This window comes from Myxocyprinus asiaticus, chromosome 38 (assembly GCF_019703515.2).
Source record: "Myxocyprinus asiaticus isolate MX2 ecotype Aquarium Trade chromosome 38, UBuf_Myxa_2, whole genome shotgun sequence".
Lineage (NCBI taxonomy): Eukaryota > Metazoa > Chordata > Actinopteri > Cypriniformes > Catostomidae > Myxocyprinus > Myxocyprinus asiaticus.
Genome location: NC_059381.1, coordinates 311,583 through 331,574, shown reverse-complemented (window position 1 = coordinate 331,574; position 19,992 = coordinate 311,583).

The following is a 19,992-nucleotide window of genomic DNA, read 5'->3' as shown; positions in this document are numbered from 1 at the left end:
CAGTCTGAAGCCTCTATAAATAAATATTGCGTGTTCAATACAAGTTAAGCTCAATCGACAGCATTTTCAGCATAATGTTGATTACAATAAAAATTAATTTTCGATTTGGAAGTCAATGGGGTCAATCTATAAACATTAAAATACTCACTGTTTCAAAAGTATAGACACAAGTCATAAACAATATGTGTGTTAACATGATTTTACTGTGATAAAATCACTTATTAACCGCATCTGTGGAAAGTTATATCCAATATACAGGTGCATCTCAATAAATTAGAATGTTGTGGAAAAGTTCATTTATTTCAGTAATTCAACTCAAATTGTGAAACTCGTGTATTAAATAAATTCAATGCACACAGACTGAAGTAGTTTAAGTCTTTGGTTCTTTTAATTGTGATGATTTTGGCTCACATTTAACAAAAACCCACCAATTCACTATCTCATAAAATTAGAATACATCATAAGACCAATAAAAAAAACATTTTTAGTGAATTGTTGGCCTTCTGGAAAGTATGTTCATTTACTGTATATGTACTCAATACTTGGTAGGGGCTCCTTTTGCTTTAATTACTGCCTCAATTCAGCGTGGCATGGAGGTGATCAGTTTGTGGCACTGCTGAGGTGGTATGGAAGCCCAGGTTTCTTTGACAGTGGCCTTCAGCTCATCTGCATTTTTTGGTCTCTTGTTTCTCATTTTCCTCTTGACAATACCCCATAGATTCTCTATGGGGTTCAGGTCTGGTGAGTTTGCTGGCCAGTCAAGCACACCAACACCATGGTCATTTAACCAACTTTTGGTGCTTTTGGCAGTGTGGGCAGGTGCCAAATCCTGCTGGAAAATGAAATCAGCATTTTTAAAAAGCTGGTCAGCAGAAGGAAGCATGAAGTGCTCCAACATTTCTTGGTAAACGGGTGCAGTGACTTTGGTTTTCAAAAAACACAATGGACCAACACCAGCAGATGACATTGCACCCCAAATCATCACAGACTGTGGAAACTTAACACTGGACTTCAAGCAGCTTGGGCTATGAGCTTCTCCACCCTTCCTCCAGACTCTAGGACCTTGGTTTCCAAATGAAATACAAAACTTGCTCTCATCTGAAAAGAGGACTTTGGACCACTGGGCAACAGTCCAGTTCTTCTTCTCCTTAGCCCAGGTAAGACGCCTCTGACGTTGTCTGTGGTTCAGGAGTGGCTTAACAAGAGGAATACGACAACTGTAGCCAAATTCCTTGACACGTCTGTGTGTGGTGGCTCTTGATGCCTTGACCCCAGCCTCAGTCCATTCCTTGTGAAGTTCACCCAAATTCTTGAATCGATTTTGCCTGACAATCCTCATAAGGCTGCGGTTCTCTCGGTTGGTTGTGCATCTTTTTCTTCCACACTTTTTCCTTCCACTCAACTTTCTGTTAACATGCTTGGATACAGCACTCTGTGAACAGCCAGCTTCTTTGGCAATGAATGTTTGTGGCTTACCATCCTTGTGAAGGGTGTCAATGATTGTCTTCTGGACAACTGTCAGATCAGCAGTCTTCCCCATGATTGTGTAGCCTAGTGAACCAAACTGAGAGACCATTTTGAAGGCTCAGGAAACCTTTGCAGGTGTTTTGAGTTGATTAGCTGATTGGCATGTCACCATATTCTAATTTTTTGAGATAGTGAATTGGTGGGTTTTTGTTAAATGTGATCCAAAATCATCACAATTAAAAGAACCAAAGACTTAAACTACTTCAGTCTGTGTGCATTGAATTTATTTAATACACGAATTTCACAATTTGAGTTGAATTACTGAAATAAATGAACTTTTCCACGACATTCTAATTTATTGAGATGCACCTGTACTTCGGTTGGTCAGACGAATGCTGAGCAACCGCCTACAGGACGAGTGAAAGCACAGAATGTGCATGCACCTGGAATTATTTGCGTTAATTAGAGGGTCCACAAGGTGGCAACACTCACATTTGAGCCATAGCTGTCACGAAGAAGCGCTAAACATCAGGAGACGAAGGTTAAAGAAACAACAGTCGATGTGCACATCAAGAATGCGTGTGTGAGGAGACCAGGAGATACCTGCATTTGTATAACTCACGTCTGAAGGAATATAAAGACATCTTTATGGGTCTAAACTCCTGAGGATCAATAGTCCAGTCGTAGTGTGCATTCGCCAACCGACTGTGTATGTGCACACAGTCAAAGGAAGTATACTTTGACAGGCTTGCATTCGACTTTATGCAGACGTTAAGCATTCGCATCAAAACTGAAATATACTTTGGGCTTCAGTGGTGAAATGCACTTCAAACCCCCACCTGATCTGTTGAGCCCTTCTCAACTTTAAAAAAACAGCTGAAGACACATCTCTTCTATGAGTACTTAACCAGTCCACAAACATAAGGAACTTGCATTATTTATATATATATAAAATGTTTCTTCTGTGTCTTTCTTCTGCTCTAACTTCTGTACTACTACTATAAATAGAACTTAGAGGTGCGATACTGCGAATATTGTTGGCTTTCATGACGAGTTGCGTATGTTGCTCATTTTGTAAGTCGCTTTGGATAAAAAATAAAATAAAAAATCTACTAAATGTAAATTTAACAAATTTGTTGCCATGACAACATAATGCTCTTAATTCTAAAAGGATCATAACAACTTTACAGTTCAAATAATACACAAGCTTTAACAGAAGAATTCATGTAAGTGCTTTTATAATATTATAATCTTCACATTTCTGTTTAAACCCTCCAAACACTGGCCCCATTGAGCTGTTTAGGTTGTAGTCCACAAACCTGGAAGAGAATTCTCCATGTGATGTTTATAATGAGGTTTTTCTATAAGGTCTTTGGTGAACATTACTTGACGATATGTAGACATTTTGTTCTACAACATGAATTCCACACTTTCATGCTTTAAATGTGAATTTTGAAGCCGTTTTGACTTAAAAAAAAAAAAAAAAAAAAAAAAAAAAAAAAACAACACACACGGTGGCTTCAAAATTCACGTTTGAGGTATGAAAGTGTGTCATTCATGTTGTAGAACAAAACGTCCACATATCGTAATGTTCACCATAGACCTTATTTTACACATAAGATGAAAAACCCCATTATAAAAACCCAATAGGAAAATCCCGAGGGAACTCATGGAGAATTATCTTCCGGGTTCTCCTACAAATTGACGTCATGGCTGAACAGCTCCACTGACTTCCATTGTAAGTGTCTCACTGTAACTTCGAGTTTTGCTTTTTTGAAAGAAAAGGAGGTACGAGTCGAAATTAATTTTTATATTATGCCACAAATGCTGTCGATTGAGCTTAACTTGAATTGAACCCGGAATATTCCTTTAATATGTCATCAAATATTTCAGTCCAGTCTCTTTTTTTATTTTAATTTTTTATTATTATTATTAATAGCGATTTTCCAGTATGATCGTGTAAATATATAATGTGTATATTTATACATAAGGTGTATATATTCTGTGTTTTATTGTGAACATTATTGAGTTTTCAATGTTTCTGTTTGTATTTGTTGTTAGAGCGGAACTGATGTTTGTGCGCGCCGCTGTTTCCGGTCGGGCTGTTATTCCAGCAGCACGTGATTGTGAGAGTGAAACATGTCGAGTTCCTCCAGAAACAGGTGAGAAACACAATAAACACACACTTTCAGCACACAGTTTCATTCAGTTACACACACTCATCACCAGTCATTTATATCAGACTTATAATTAAAGAAAGCTGACAGAGCTCAGATTTGTGTGTGTGTGTGTGTGTGTGTGTGTGTGTGTGTGTGTGTGTGTGTGTGTGTGTGTGTGTGTGTGTGTCTGTCTGTCTGTGTCTGTCTGTGTCTGTCTGTCTGTCTGTCTGTCTGTCTGTGTGTGTGTGTGTGTGTGTGTGTGTGTGTGTGTGTGTCTGTCTGTCTGTCTGTCTGTCTGTCTGTGTGTGTGTGTGTCTGTCTGTCTGTGTGTCTGTGTCTGTGTGTGTCTGTGTGTGTGTGTCTCTGTCTGTGTCTCTGTCTGTGTGTCTGTGTTTGTGTGTGAGTGTGTGTGTGTTTCAAATCAATCAAAATCAAATCCCTTTATTGTCACTCATTGTCAGTGATCAGACCTACCACCATCGTGTCATCAGCAAACTTAATGATGGCATTGGAGCTGTATGTTGCCACACAGTCATGTGTGTACAGGGAATACAGGAGTGGGCTGAGAACACAGTCCTGTGGGGCTCCAGTGTTGAGGGTCAGTGATGAGGAGATGTTGCTGCCTATTCTAACCACCTGGCGTCTGCTTGACAGGAAGTCCAGGATCCAGCTGCACAGTGAGCTGTTTAAGCCCAGAGCCCGGAGTTTCTCATCTAGCTTGGAGGGCACTATGGTGTTGAATGCTGAGCTGTAGTCTACAAACAGCATTCTCACATAAGTGTTCTTTTTTCCAGGTGGGAGAGAGCAGTGTGTATTGTAGATGCAATGGCATCATCAGTGGAGCGGTTGTTGCGGTAAGCAAACTGCAGCGGGTCAAGATTGAGTGGTAATACAGAGCAGATGTAATCTCTGATTAGTCTCTCAAAACATTTGCTGATGATAGGGGTCAGAGCAACAGGACGCCAGTCATTTAAACAAGTTATTTTCGATTGTTTTGCAACAGGCACAATGGTGGATGTTTTAAAGCATGTGGGGACTACAGACAAAGAGAGGGAAAGGTTGAAAATGTCCGTAAAAACACCAGCCAGTTGGTTCACACACGCTCTGATGACGCGGCCCGGAATGCCGTCTGGACCTGCGGCTTTGCGGATATTCACCCGTCGGAAGGATCGGGTTACATCCGCTACAGAGACGGAGAGTGAACTAACCTCTGTAGCTTCAGCCGCGAGAGCTCTCTCCGCGAGGGCAGTGTTATTTCCCTCGAAATGAGCATAAAAAGTATTTAGCTCATCCGGTAGAGAGGCAGCGGTGTTCACGGCGGAGTTTTTATTCCCTTTAAAGTCCGTGATGATGTTAATTCCCTGCCACATGCTTCTAGAGTTGGTGGTGTTAAACTGTCCTTCAATCTTGCTCCTGTACTGACGTTTGGCTGCTCTGATAGTTTTGCAGAAAGTGTAACTGGCTTGTTTATGCTCCTCCGCATTCCCGGAATTAAAAGCGGAGGTCCGCGCATCAAGTGCCGCACGAACATCGCTATTAATCCACGGTTTCTGGTTAGGGTAGATCCGTATTGTGTTGGTCGGCACTACGTCATATATGCACTTCCTGATGAAACACATTATGCTATCAGCATACACCTCGATGTCGTCAACAGAGGCGGACCGGAACATCTCCCAGTCCATGTGATCATAACAGTCCTGTAGTGTAGAAGACTACAAACAAGATCATGTTGAGCATGATTAATGTTCCTGTAGCTCAACTGCTCGAGCGTGGCACTAGAAATGCCAAAATCATGTGTTTGATTCTCAGAGAAACACTCTCTGTTCACTCATTGACTATCTAGCTGTCTAGTCTGTGGTTTCAGTATGAATGTTGTTTATCTCATGCTGTCATGTGATTGGATGGTGTGATCATGTGATGTGTTCTGCAGATGATTGTATTGATCTTTCATTCTGTGCTTCAGCTCATGTTCCTTTATGTGGAATCAAACACTGTTTCTGGGAAGTGTGTGTTGTGTGCTCGACTGCACATCTCTTTGAAATATTAATATGCAGTGCAGATCTAGATACCCCCGGCTTAATATTTTGTTTTTGAAAAACATTTTTTACTAGTGAAAGATAAACATAAATGATGATGAAAGCCAAAATATTAAAGTAATAGTTCACCAAAAATGAAAATTTTCTCCTCATTTACTCACCCTCACGTCATCCCAGATGTGTATGACTTTCTTTCTTCTGCAGAACACAAATGAAGATTTTTAGAAGAATATTTCAGCTCTGTAGGTCCATACAATGCAAGTGAATGGTGACCAGAAAGGAGATAATGGAGCATAAAAGTAATCCATATGACTCCAGTGGTTTAATCCATGTCTTTAGAAGTGATATGATAGGTGTGGGTGAGAAACAGATCAATATTTAAGTCCTTTTTTTTTTTACTGTAAATCTGCACTTTCACTTTCAGATGTAAAAGTGGAGATTTATAGTAAAAAAATGACTTGAATATTTATCTGGAGCACTCCAACTTTGGAAAAAGAACACAACCTTTTTTTCCCCCATTTTTGGACTCACACCATTGGCATATAATGCAACAAGAGGTGCTGAAGTCAACTGATTTTAAACAGATCAACCAATCTCTGTGTAAAACTAAAATAATGACGCTGACACCTTTCTAAGGTTATTTTTCTGAGCAGTAGTTTTGCTCAAATCATAGATGAAAATTGTCATTTTGACCCCCGTCTTCAAAATAATGCATTACTCTGTAAATATTGATCCATGACATTTAATATTTTGGCATCATTTACATGATCTTCAAGATAAAGTATTAACAAAATCTAAAATATCAGCTGGGGAAGTTTTTAAATGTCTTTGATTTGACATGGAATAACTCCACACACAAATACACAACACTGTCAGTGGTTGTAATTCCTTCATCAGTGTTTCAGTCCAGAAATCTGCTGTAAATGAACATACTGACGTAATGTACCTGCGTGATAATCACCAGATATCTGTCTGATTGAATCAGTGTTCCTCATATATGATCAGAACACACACACACGTCACTCATGTCATTTTCCACTTTTTCAGGATTTAGGAATTCAAGGTGTCTCTGAGTGAAGAGAAGATCGATCTGAAGGCTTTACGTGAACTTTGTTTCAGTGGTGCATTCAACATGTTTGTGTTAGTGAGTTCATATCATCTCTAGCTGATGTTGTTCTAGAAGTGTTTATTCTCTCTCTCTTTCTCAGATTCCATGTGAAGGAGGCATCCGTGCTTTGTGCTGGAAGGTCAGTCTCTACTTTTCTCTGCATTTGCTCGTTTGTGTCTCAGTGAGTTTCATGATTACAGCTGGTGAAGTTCCATCATGTTTTGATAAAAAAGAAAAAATTCTGGTGAAAGAAATACATAAATGATGACGAGAGCCAAAATATTAAATGCAATGGTTGAATATTTACTGAGTAATCCATTATATTGTAGAGGGGGGTCAAAATGACAATTTTCGCCAGTGATTTTGGAGCAAAACTACAGGTTAAAAAAAACAATCTTAGAAATGTGTCAGCATCATAATTGTATTTTTACACAGAGATTGGTAGATCTGTTACTAAAATCAGTTGACTTCAGCACCTCTTGTTGCATTATATGCCAATGGTGTGAGTCCAAATATGGGAAAAAACACTTTTTTTGTGTTGATTTCCAAAGTTGGAGTGCCAATAACTCCAGAAATACTAAAGATACACTATATTGCCAAAAGTATTCGCTCACCCATCCAAATAATTTAATTCAGGTGTTCTAGTCACTTCCATGGTCACAGGTGTATAAAATGAAGCACCTAGGCATGCAGACTGCTTCTACAAACATTTGTGAAAGAATGGGCCGCTCTCAGGAGCTCAGTGAATTCCAGCGTGGTACTGTAATAGGATGCCACCTGTGCAACAAGTCCAGTCGTGAAATTTCCTCGCTACTAAATATTCCACAGTCAACTGTCAGTGGTATTATAACAAAGTGGAAGCGATTGGGAATGACAGCAACTCAGCCACGAAGTGGTAGGCCACGTAAAATGACAGAGCGGGGTCAGCAGATGCTGAGGCGCATAGTGCGCAGAGGTCGCCAACTTTCTGCAGAGTCAATCGCTACAGACCTCCAAAGTTCATGTGGCCTTCAGATTAGCTCAAGAACAGTGCGTAGAGAGCTTCATGGAATGGGTTTCCATGGCCGAGCAGCTGCATCCAAGCCATACATCACCAAGTGCAATGCAAAGCGTCGGATGCAGTGGTGTAAAGCACGCCGCCACTGGACTCTAGAGCAGTGGAGACGCGTTCTCTGGAGTGACGAATCACGCTTCTCCATCTGGCAATCTGATGGACGAGTCTGGGTTTGGCGGTTGCCAGGAGAACTGTACTTGTCTGACTGCATTGTGCCAACTGTGAAGTTTGGTGGAGGGGGATTATGGTGTGGGGTTGTTTTTCAGGAGCTGGGCTTGGCCCCTTAGTTCCAGTGAAAGGAACTCTGAGTGCTTCAGCATACCAAGAGATTTTGGACAATTCCTTGCTCCCAACTTTGTGGGAACAGTTTGGGGATGGCCCCTTCCTGTTCCAACATGACTGCGCACCAGTGCACAAAGCAAGGTCCATAAAGACATGGATGAGCGAGTTTGGTGTGGAAGAACTTGACTGGCCTGCACAGAGTCCTGACCTCAACCCGACAGAGCACCTTTGGGATGAATTAGAGCGAAGACTGCGTGCCAGGCCTTCTCGTCCAACATCAGTGTCTGACCTCACAAATGCGCTTCTGGAAGAATGGTCAAAAATTCCCATAAACACACTCCTAAACCTTGTGGAAAGCCTTCCCAGAAGAGTTGAAGCTGTTATAGCTGCAAAGGGTGGGCCGACGTCATATTAAACCCTATGGATTAAGAATGGGATGTCACTTAAGTTCATATGCGTCTAAAGGCAGATGAGCGAATACTTTTGGCAATATAGTGTATCTTAATATCCTTTTAGATTCTGGTTCAGAACAAACTTTCCTTTTTGTATCGTAATTGTTAAGACCCTGTATGGTTCAGTACCAGAGATATGGAGCTCTCAGTGTGGCTCCATCTGTAAATTGTTGAATTTTACTCATTTTCAATGGTCAAAAACCAAATGTGGGCCACTTTGTATAAAGCTGTTACTTATTGTATATAAAGAGGAATGTCTGAAGAACTAATAATGCTGAAACTAGATCTACCTATCTCTGTGTAAAAATAATGATGCTGACACCTTTCTAAGACTGTTTTTTTGATCTGTAGTTTTGCTCCAAAATCATTGATGAAGATTATCATTTGACCGCCCTCTACAAAATAATGAATTACTTTGTAAATATTAATTCATGCCATTTAATATTCTGGCTTACATCTTAATTTATGTTTTTCTTTCACCAGAAAAAAATGTATCAAAATCTAAATTTTGAGCTGGGGACCTCTGGTTGACTGTTGTTTCATTTGTGCCGTGTTTATTCTCATACATTTCAGATTCTGTTAAACTATCTGCCACTGGATCAGACGTTATGGGACTCCTGAAAAAGCAGAAGTGACACTATTACATACTCAAATCAACATAGAAAGACAGACAGGTGTTGTGTGTAACGCAAAGCAGGTTGATTATGCTAATGTAATTGGTCAGGGATCTGTACGCCCAGTTTCTCCGAGAGATGATCATTCAACCTGGAATCGCCAAAGTCAGTCTGAGCGTGTCTCAAGAGGACGTGATGCTGGAAGACCATGTGAGTCACTCAACACCTGAACACATGCTGTACACACCTGCAAAAACATCTGTTGAGTCTCTGTGGACATATATTTACCCTTTGAATGAAAAAACGGTAAAGTCACTCATTCTTAATCACAGCTACTGAATTCAAGCTGTTTATTAATAGAGTGTGTGTGTTAAACACTTTACTGATGAAATACTGTTTATAATCGCAGCATTGATTCTGTTGTGATGTGATCTTTTTTATCTTGAGGAAGTTGATAAACTTTAATAAATCTTTTTGTATTCAGTCTCTGAATCCAAACCCAGACAGCCGCTGTAACACGTACTTTAAAGACAATGAAGTTCTGCTGCAGATTGACAAAGACGTCAGATGCTTCACATCCACAAATCACATCACTGTTTGTTCATTTGATTCATTCACATGCACTTTTATTTCTGTATGTTCTCCTTAATCGCTAGTTTTGTTCAGTATGAATTGAGTTGATTGAGATTAATTTGAACCCTTCAAGCTCAGATGGGCCCATGAGAAAAGAAAATACTCATCAAAATATTAATAACTACAGTCTTGACTGACACAAAATAGGTATCGTTTGAAAGTTTAGAAGCTCTACTTTCCAATGCATGTAGACATTATGACCAAAACTGAACAAGTGCTTTGAAATTTACAGATAAACCAGAAGTGTTTCATTTTGATAATTTATATAAAAAAATTGCACTGTACATATTATTATAATCAGTAAAACTTTTACATTTATGCATTTGGCAGACGCTTTTATCCAAAGCGACTTACAGTGCACTTATTACAGGGACAATCCCCCTGGAGCAACCTGGAGTTAAGTGCCTTGTTCAAGGACACAATGGTGGTGGCTGTGGGGATTGAACCAGCAACCCTCTGATTACCAGTTATGTGCTTTAGCCCACTATGCCACCACCACTCCAATATCAAACTCATCAAATAGCCATGTGTCATATGTTGTTGGAAAGCTCTCAAAGAGTAAAATACAACCAGCCTAAAAATACAGTGAGTAATAGCTAATTATATGTCTCTGACAATTATGTTGGTGTTGCTTAAATGCCACATTTTCACTTATAACTTCACTATAAATGGAACATAAAATATCACATATCATTATTTAGAGGAGGTGATTATCTTTCAAACGAGTCCACACATAAGATAATCAGATGCACAGATCATTAGATAATCCACATGAAGCACAATGTTACATATGACCACCAGGAGATGGCGCCAAATACATGACACAGACTCAATGATGACTCAAATGACACAGAATGAAACTCATTCTGTGAAATCTCATTACTAAAATCATGTCTGCATGCTATGCAAACCTTTAGTCGTTGTTGTGTTTGCATGTGTAATTAGTTCTTATGTACAATTATTATGTTTTATTTGTTTGGAGATGTTTTTGGACACTATGATCAATTATATTTGCAATGTTATAACTTTTGATTGCTTTGTCGTATCAACACAAAATTATTCTCAGATACAGTTGACATGATTGGGAACAAAACAAAAGCAGATTTTCATAGCCACCTTATTTACACCCAGAGATATATAATATTTTTTTTGTTGAGTTATAAGTCTTTAATTTTGGGTATGACACTGAAACAGGAAATCTTTAAAAACACCTTCAGAGCTTGAAGGGTTAATGTTGTAAGTTTGTGTGAATTTCAGATGGTTGTATCCTGGCATGGCGTTCTTCCAGCGACCAACAGACATAAACAATATGTGTGTTAACATGATTTTACTGTGATAGAATCACTTACTAACCACATCTGTGGAAAGTTATGGACAAACTTGTTTGCCACAATGATTTAATGTCAGCAAACCCTAAAATGCATATGATAAATGCAAACCATAAAAACAATGATTTAATCAACTTTACAGCACAAATAATACATGAGTTTTAACAGAAGAATTAATGAAAGTGTTTTTATAAAATTAAAAGCTTCACATTTCTGCCTTAAACTTTTTTGCACGTGAGTTTCTCCTGTACTGACAGACCCCCCAGCTTGAGTTATTTAATGCACGCTGTAATTAAAAAAAAAATCTTACCTTACACTCCATAGCAGATGCATCGAAGGTCAGATTATATATTATCAATTATATAATGTGGCTTTTAGATGTTTATTATCATAGATAAGATGCGATCGTGAATACGCTTGCCAGCTATGCACGCTGCCATGTTGTTTACATGCAATGCAGCATGGGATTCTGAGTTCGCCATAGAAGCATGGAAGGTTCTAAAAGCCTTGTCCTTCCACTGTCCCAGCACCGGAAATGTTTAGAATGAGTGATGGACAGAATGGGAGAAGGCTTGAGTGGATTTACTAGTTTGTATATTCTTTGTTTGACGTCAGAATACATGGCCACGGTAACGGCTTTAAACTTTTATTTAGTGATTATTTGAATGTTTGTAACATAAAAATAAAGATATTGTGATGTTGAAAAGAATATTTGAGTAGCTGGTTCATTGTGACAACCACTTCAGTCCCTCTTTTACTGGTAAACAGCAGCACGAATGCAGATCACACCAGTTTGATCATAAAGGGTTAAACCCTCCAAAAAATTGTTAGACTACACAATACAGAAATATTAAGTGTTCAGGAGCACATACTGTATGTGGATGTGTGTTTGCACACACATAACACACTCACGCATACACACACAAATACATACACACACTCACTACACACACGCAAACACGCTCACTACACACACACACTCACTACGCACACACACACAACACACACAATGTGTGCTGAGCGCCCTTTTGTGCATGGTCTTTCCATGTACACTCTTTGAGGAATATTTCAATATCTACTCGTCATAATATGGTGTGTTTGGGCTCGTTTGAATCGGGATAGTCTGCTGTAAGTTACGATATGTTATTGTCTATGTTATATGTATGTTTCGAGAAGTAATGAGGAAAAACGTGACAAAAACACACTCCTGTTTATTACATTTATGTGTGTCTGTGGGAATTTCATACACTAAAACTCACAGCAGTTTGACCTCTGAGTGAAACAAATGACTATCTCATCTTTTGTATGGTTTTACCAACTCTGAATATTATTGTTGTGATAGCAAATTTGCAAATAATGAGAACAAAACAGTTCTAATTTGTCAGCCAAAAAATAATTAAGAATTGGTTGGATCAGCTATATGCATTGTAAAGTCCAGATTCTAAGCTTTAAAATGAAACTTCAAAATATTTTGTTCAGAAAAAGCAAGTGGTTATTAATTTATGTAATTATATATATATATTATTTTTATTTATTTTTTTGCAGGGAGTGCCCCTCACTAACCCGGTATGAGCTCAGTTCAATTAATCCTTTTATCAATAAAAATATATATATTTTTTAAATGTGTTCAAAAAAGTCATAATTACTAAAAAAGAAGTTGATAAAAAGATCTAATCCAATATCTTGTGATAATATATGCAATATGAGAAATTTACACAACACACGGGTAAAAGAAATTCATTTTTGTGGAAATCAACATGCCACAAATTCTGTCGATTGATCTTAACTTGTATTGAACACCGAATATTCCTATAACATAAATGAGTGAGTATGAGTGTATATTTATATTTTTGTGCTGTTCAGGTGAGTTCTCCTGGGAAGCCGTTGAATCTTTACCCATCTAACGAGTACAAGGTTTTACCGAATGGCTGTGAAGCGCACTGGGAAGTGGTTGAGCGGATTCTCTTCATGTACGCTAAACTGAACCCGGGCATCACGTATGTACAGGGCATGAATGAGATTGTAGGACCGATATACTACACCTTCGCCACAGACCCCAACAGCCAGTGGAAATGTACCTGACGGCATCACAGTCTTCATTATCATCTCTGGTCTCATTGTGAAGACATCAGTGCACTTCAATGTGCCGCTGTATATTCAACATGCTTCACTTTTGGTGATTTATTTGTTTTGGTTGGTGTTACTTTACATAACACACAGAAAAATGTATTATAATCTTAATAGCACACAATAAATTAACATAATTAATTATACATAAACCATTGGTTTTTCTAACCGGTATGCTGATGGTTTTCATTTGGTCAATAATTTGTCGATAAATAGCCAAAAAATACATTGACAGAAGTGCACTTACTATGGAAGTCGGGTGACGGATTCATTTTACTGTGGTGATCAACAGCGGCTTTATTCATTGTTTTTATGTTGTAGAACACGCGGAGGCCGATACGTTCTTCTGTTTCACTAATCTGATGTCAGAGAACAGAGATCATTTCATCAAAAGCCTCGACGACTCGCAGTGCGGCTTCACGTTTAAAATGGAGAGTGTGTTCTCAAAACTCAAGGAGAAAGACACTGAACTCTACATGAAACTGGTGAACAGATTCATTCTGTAATTTCTGTAGTTTCTCTGCTTGTATCACTGTAATTAATGTCTGTCTCTCTCCTGTCTGTCTCTCAGCAAGAGCAGAATATTAAGCCGCAGTATTTCACCTTTCGCTGGTTGACACTTGCTCTCTCAAGAGTTTCTGCTGCAAGACGTCATCAGGATCTGGGATTCGCTGTTTTCCGAACAGGATCGATTTGAGTTCCTCACTCCTGTGTGCTGTGCCATGCTTACGTAAGATCCGCTCTGAACTCGTTGATCATCTCTAGAGTCCACAGACACTTTAAGAAATGTGCACGAGTAGTCGACTTATCGTTTAGAGAGACTTCTCGAATATTGCAATTTGATATTCCTTTATGTGTTTTTTGTGGACAACAATGAAATTGGGTTACAACTCAATGCATTGTGTGACACTGTGGATACAGGACTTTATCAAAATTTTATTATTTAACCCTCCTATGGTATTCAGAAAACCTCCCTTCGGTATTTGTGGTCATTTTTGATATGAAGGGTCAGGTGTGTATGATGATAATAATACCATCTCTCCTTCCCTGAAGAAAGAACAATAAAATTCTGCATTTCTTTTGGGATTTTGTGCTATTTTTATCTTATTTACATTTCTAAATGTTACCATTAATTTGCATATACAAATAAACACATTTTTGAAAAACAAAATGTCAAAATTCAGAACCTACACTTCTATAAGTTGAAACATGAAGAAAATATGAGAATGTGACATGAATTGGAGGCAGATTGCTGCCATCTGGTGAATAAAATATAAATAACATGAGTTGAACATCATGTCATGCCAGTAACAGTCAGTAGATGACTGTAGACACATACTGTGTAGTCTGATCGCTTGTTGTAACCTAATTTTATATTTCATCACAAGATATGCATTTGGATATATATTTAGACATTATCAAACTATTATTTGTCAAAGTTTACCATTTTAAAATTGATTTGAAGTGTCAGTTTTTGCAGTTAATGTCATTATGCTGCAATCAAACCTGACCATGGTGTTACAAAGACACAGAATAAACATTTTTCTACCAGTAATTTATTTCAAACATAAACATTTAATAACTGAAAGTAAATGCATAATAATGTCAAGAAAATGAACATCAAGAAACAGAAATGAACTGCACAATTCTGAAAATTGAATTAGAGAATAAAACAGAAGAATCAGAGTAACATTTTGACATTTCAAACTTTCTATAGTAAAAATTTATTTTGCAAACGTGTGTGTGTGTGTGTGTGTGAGAGAGAGAGAGTGAATGTTTGTGTGTGTGTGTCAGATTGCTGTCATCAGCTGGAAAACAACAGATGGCTTGTAATGCCAACAATGACCAAAAGATGGGGTAAGAGCTCCACTTATTGATGCCCTGGTTTGTGTGTGTGTGTGTGTGTGTGTATGTGTATGTGTGTGTTCTGCGTTGTGACTGATTTATCTGTTTTATTTGACAAATATAAAAAAAGCTCTGTGTTATAGTCTCACCAGTTAATTTGTGTGTGTGTGTGTGTGTGTGTGTGTGTGTGTGTGTTCTGCGTTGTGACTGATTTATCTGTTTTATTTGACAAATATAAAAAAAGCTCTGTGTTATAGTCTCACCAGTTAATTTGTGTGTGTGTGTGTGTATGTGTGTGTATATATGTTTTGCACTGAGGATGTTTTAGAGTCTCACCCTGTAATTTCTGTCAGTTTTTTCTGTATTGTGGCTGATTTAATGATCGTATTTGAAAGATAAAAAAAACAAAATTCCCATTCATTTTCAATGGTCGGTCGATTTTGACCGCAAATACCAAAGGTGTCGCTTTCTTAACCCTAACCGCTTTCTTTTTTTTTTTCACTTATACTTTTTTTTTTGTATGTTCAGAAGGCAAATGGAGGAAAAGTCACCAAGTCTTGTACTGCTCAGATAAAGGAAACCATTTTTATTAAATGAAGAACATTTATTTTAAAAAATGACAATATGATAGAAGGGTTAAAGTGATCGCATCTTTCAGAAGACTTGAAATGTTCGTTTCTATGTAAGTACAAATATTTTTGTTAATTTTGGTAATCTAGATGTTATTGCTCATGCATTGTGCTCATGTTAAAACTACTACAATGTTAAAGTTAGCTTATTTTGAAAGCGCTTTAAAGATGACATTTGTGAACAACCCCAATAGGCTACAAATGTCATGCATATCTCATACTCTTTATTTGTGTTAGAGTGTACAAAATGATTAAAAATGCCATAAAACAAAGCAAAATCTAAATCTATATACTATGTGCTAGTGCTATATATAACATTCCACTATTACATGACTCTCTGGAATACTTGATTCTGATTGGACTGCCTGATATTTCTGAATAATGACTGGTGATAAAGTGATATCAGATCAGTCATTAGGGTATTGAGAGTTTTTCCTTTTGTATCCCTTGTATGCAATCTCAACAAATAAAGTAATAAAATAATTTCAACTTGTATGTACATTTCTATATTTATTTAGCAAGTAATCTTGTTATAAGCTGAATAATGAGCAGTCAGATGGTTATTTTCACAATGTAAACACAACAGGACTCAGAGGTGGAATTCAGCTGTTTCTTGAGACCGTCTCTGTCTTCTAACATAATAACATTATCAACTCAGATTATTATTTCTTGTCCATTTTTATATTTATTTATTTTGGGAGGTAGCAGTGTAATAAGAGGGATAATGTACAGTTAGTTGGTCATCACTAAATAAATCCCTTCAGGGTGATTCAAGACCTCCTGTTGTGATTTATCTAACTGTAGATTTTTCATTACAGAACATTATCTTTAAATGGTCTGGGTGTCAAAAAAGCTTCAGTGTGAATGAAAAGTGGGCTGAGACCGTCTCTTGTCCAATTACATTATGAATGTAAAGAGAACAGTTCATTTTCCCACATTCACCATGTTGAACATGAGAACTGCAGTTGCAGTGTGATTTTTATATGAAAACAACAGCAATATGAGATGTTACATGTTTATCATGTCATAGTTCAATCACAGATTTTATTTATTTATTTTTGCCAAACCTGCAGCACAACCTCATTTGTGCTGATTTTGTTTGTCACGTCTTTCTGTGTTTACAGACTGATTCGAGATCAGTTACTGGCTGGAGACTTTACAGCAAACATGAGATAACTACAGGTAACGCGCACACACACAACAAACATGAAATTACTACAGGTAACGCACACACACAACAAACATGAGATAACTACAGGTAACGCACACACAACAGACGTGAGATTACTACAGGTAACGCACACACACACAACAAACATGAGATTACTACAGGTAACGCACACACACAACAAACATGAGATTACTACAGGTAACACGCACACACACACACACAACAAACATGAGATAACTACAGGTAACGCACACACAACAGACGTGAGATTACTACAGGTAACGCACACACACACAACAAACATGAGATAACTACAGGTAACGCACACACACACAACAAACATGAGATTACTACAGGTAACGCACACACACACACAGCAAACATGAGATAACTACAGGTAACGCACACACACACAACAAACATGAAATTACTACAGGTAACGCACACACACACAACAAACATGAGATTACTACAGGTAACGCACACACACAACAAACATGAGATTACTACAGGTAACACGCACACACACACACACACAACAAACATGAGATAACTACAGGTAACGCACACACAACAGACGTGAGATTACTACAGGTAACGCACACACACAACAAACATGAGATTACTACAGGTAACGCACACACACACAACAAACATGAGATTACTACAGGTAACGCACGCACACACACACACACAACAAACATGAGATAACTACAGGTAACGCACACACAACAGACGTGAGATTACTACAGGTAACACACACACACAAAGCGATAACTACAGGTAACACACAAACTTGAGAATACTACAGGTAACACAACAAACGTGAGATTACTACAGGTAACACACACACACAACAAACATGAGATAAATACAGGTAACACACACACACAACAAACATGAGATTACTACAGGTAACACACACACACACAACAAACATGAGATAACTACAGGTAACACACACACACAACAAACATGAGATAACTACAGGTAACACACAACAAATGTGAGATAACTACAGGTAACACACACACAACAAATGTGAGATAACTACAGGTAACTAACACACACAAACAACAAATGTGAGATAACTACAGGTAACACACAACAAATGTGAGATAACTACAGGTAACACACAACAAACGTGAGATTACTACAGGTAACACACACACAACAAATGTGAGATAACTACAGGTAACTAACACACACAAACAACAAATGTGAGATAACTACAGGTAACACACACATAAACAACAAACCTGAGATTACTACAGGGAATCTGGGAATCTGTCTGGGAATCCCAAAATGTTTAACCATATTTTCAAAGGATCTCAACACTCCATTCTCATATAGGCCACCGAGTGTAGCAACCCCCCTCACAATCCACTCTGACCAGCAGAAAGGGGACATATTAATACATCATTTTGGGTTCTGCCATATACTCGAGGCAACATTTAAATAAATGTCCGATTTAAACACTCTGGACACTTTTGTCCATACCGAGTGCACATGCGAAATAACGGGGTGTGACTTAACTTCTGCGATTAGTTTAATCGAAAGGCTCTGCAATGGTGAGATAGGGGCAAGAACTTCCTGTTCAATACAAAACCAGGGAGGGGCTCTCTCAGGTGGAAGTGACCAATGAGCCAAATGTCTGAGACTGAACACATAGTAATAAAACAAAATCTTGGGTAGGCCTAGCCCACCTTTGTCAATTGGCCTATGTAACTTATTGAAATGCAATCTGGGATGTTTACCATTCCAAATGAAGGACTTCACTATGCTATCAAATTGCTTGAAATAAGAGAGGGGGACATCTACAGGGAGAGATTGTAGCAGGTAGTTGAATTTTGGAATACAATTCATTTTAATAACATTAACCTTCCCAGGGGTCTGGGTATCTCAGCGGGTATTGACGCTGACTATCACCCCTGGAGTCGTGAGTTTGAATCCAGGGTGTGCTGAGTGACTCCAGCCAGGTCTCCTAAGCAACCAAATTGACCCAGTTGCTAGGGAGGGTAGAGTCACATGGGGTAACCTCCTCGTGGTCACTATAATGTGGTTCTCGCTCTCGGTGGGGCGTGTGGTGAGTTGTGCGTGGATGCCACAGAGAATAGCGTGAAGCCTCCACACGCACTATGTCTCCGTGGTAACGCGCTCAACAAGTGACGGTCTCAGATGCAAAGGCAACTGAGATTCGTCCTCCGTAATGAAGCCCACCTGCCCACATCGCTCGAAAACCTTTTAATTAAAGAGTCAAAATGAACTCTAACTAAATCACACAAATTTGCTGGGAATAAAATCTCCAAATACTTAATGCCCTGTTTGGGCCACTGAAAGGCGCCCGGCTGGAAAGCCGTTACTGGACAGTACACTGTCAGAGCCAAAGCTTCAGATTTAGACCAATTAACTCTGTATCCTGAGAACTTGGAAAATGAATTAATAATTCTGTGGAGGCAAGGCATAGATCTAGTGAGGTCAGAGATGAATAATAAAATATAATCTGTGTAAAGGAGAACATATGCACCACACCTCCCTTCATCACCCCTGGAAAATCATCTTCCTTTCTTATCGCGGCTGCTAATGGTTCCAGGGCAAGACAGAACAATAATGGGAAAAGAGGTCAATCCAACCCTGGAGGGCAACCCTCCCTGATTCTTAAAAAGGACAAAGATCCAAGCCAATTTCCCTGATCCAGCTAGATGTTAAAATATTGGCAAAAATTCTGGCTAATCGATTAAGTTATGACATCTCTTATACATATAGATCAGGTGGGGTTTATTTGGGGCCGTAGCTCTTCTGATAACATCAGGCGTCTAATCAATATTATGTGGTCAGTGGCAAATGATCAGACTCCAGTCGCTGCCATCTCACTTGATGCCGAAAAGGCCTTTGATATGGTAGAATGGGATTATCTTTTTAAGATTTTGGATTTGGGAGTACATATATTGGTTGGATTAAATTACTTTATAAACACCCTGTAGCAGCGGTACAAACAAATGGATTAATTTCAGATTATTTTACTCTGGATAGGGGCACCCTCACACACTCACACACACACGCAGACATACTTGATGCTGATGGGAC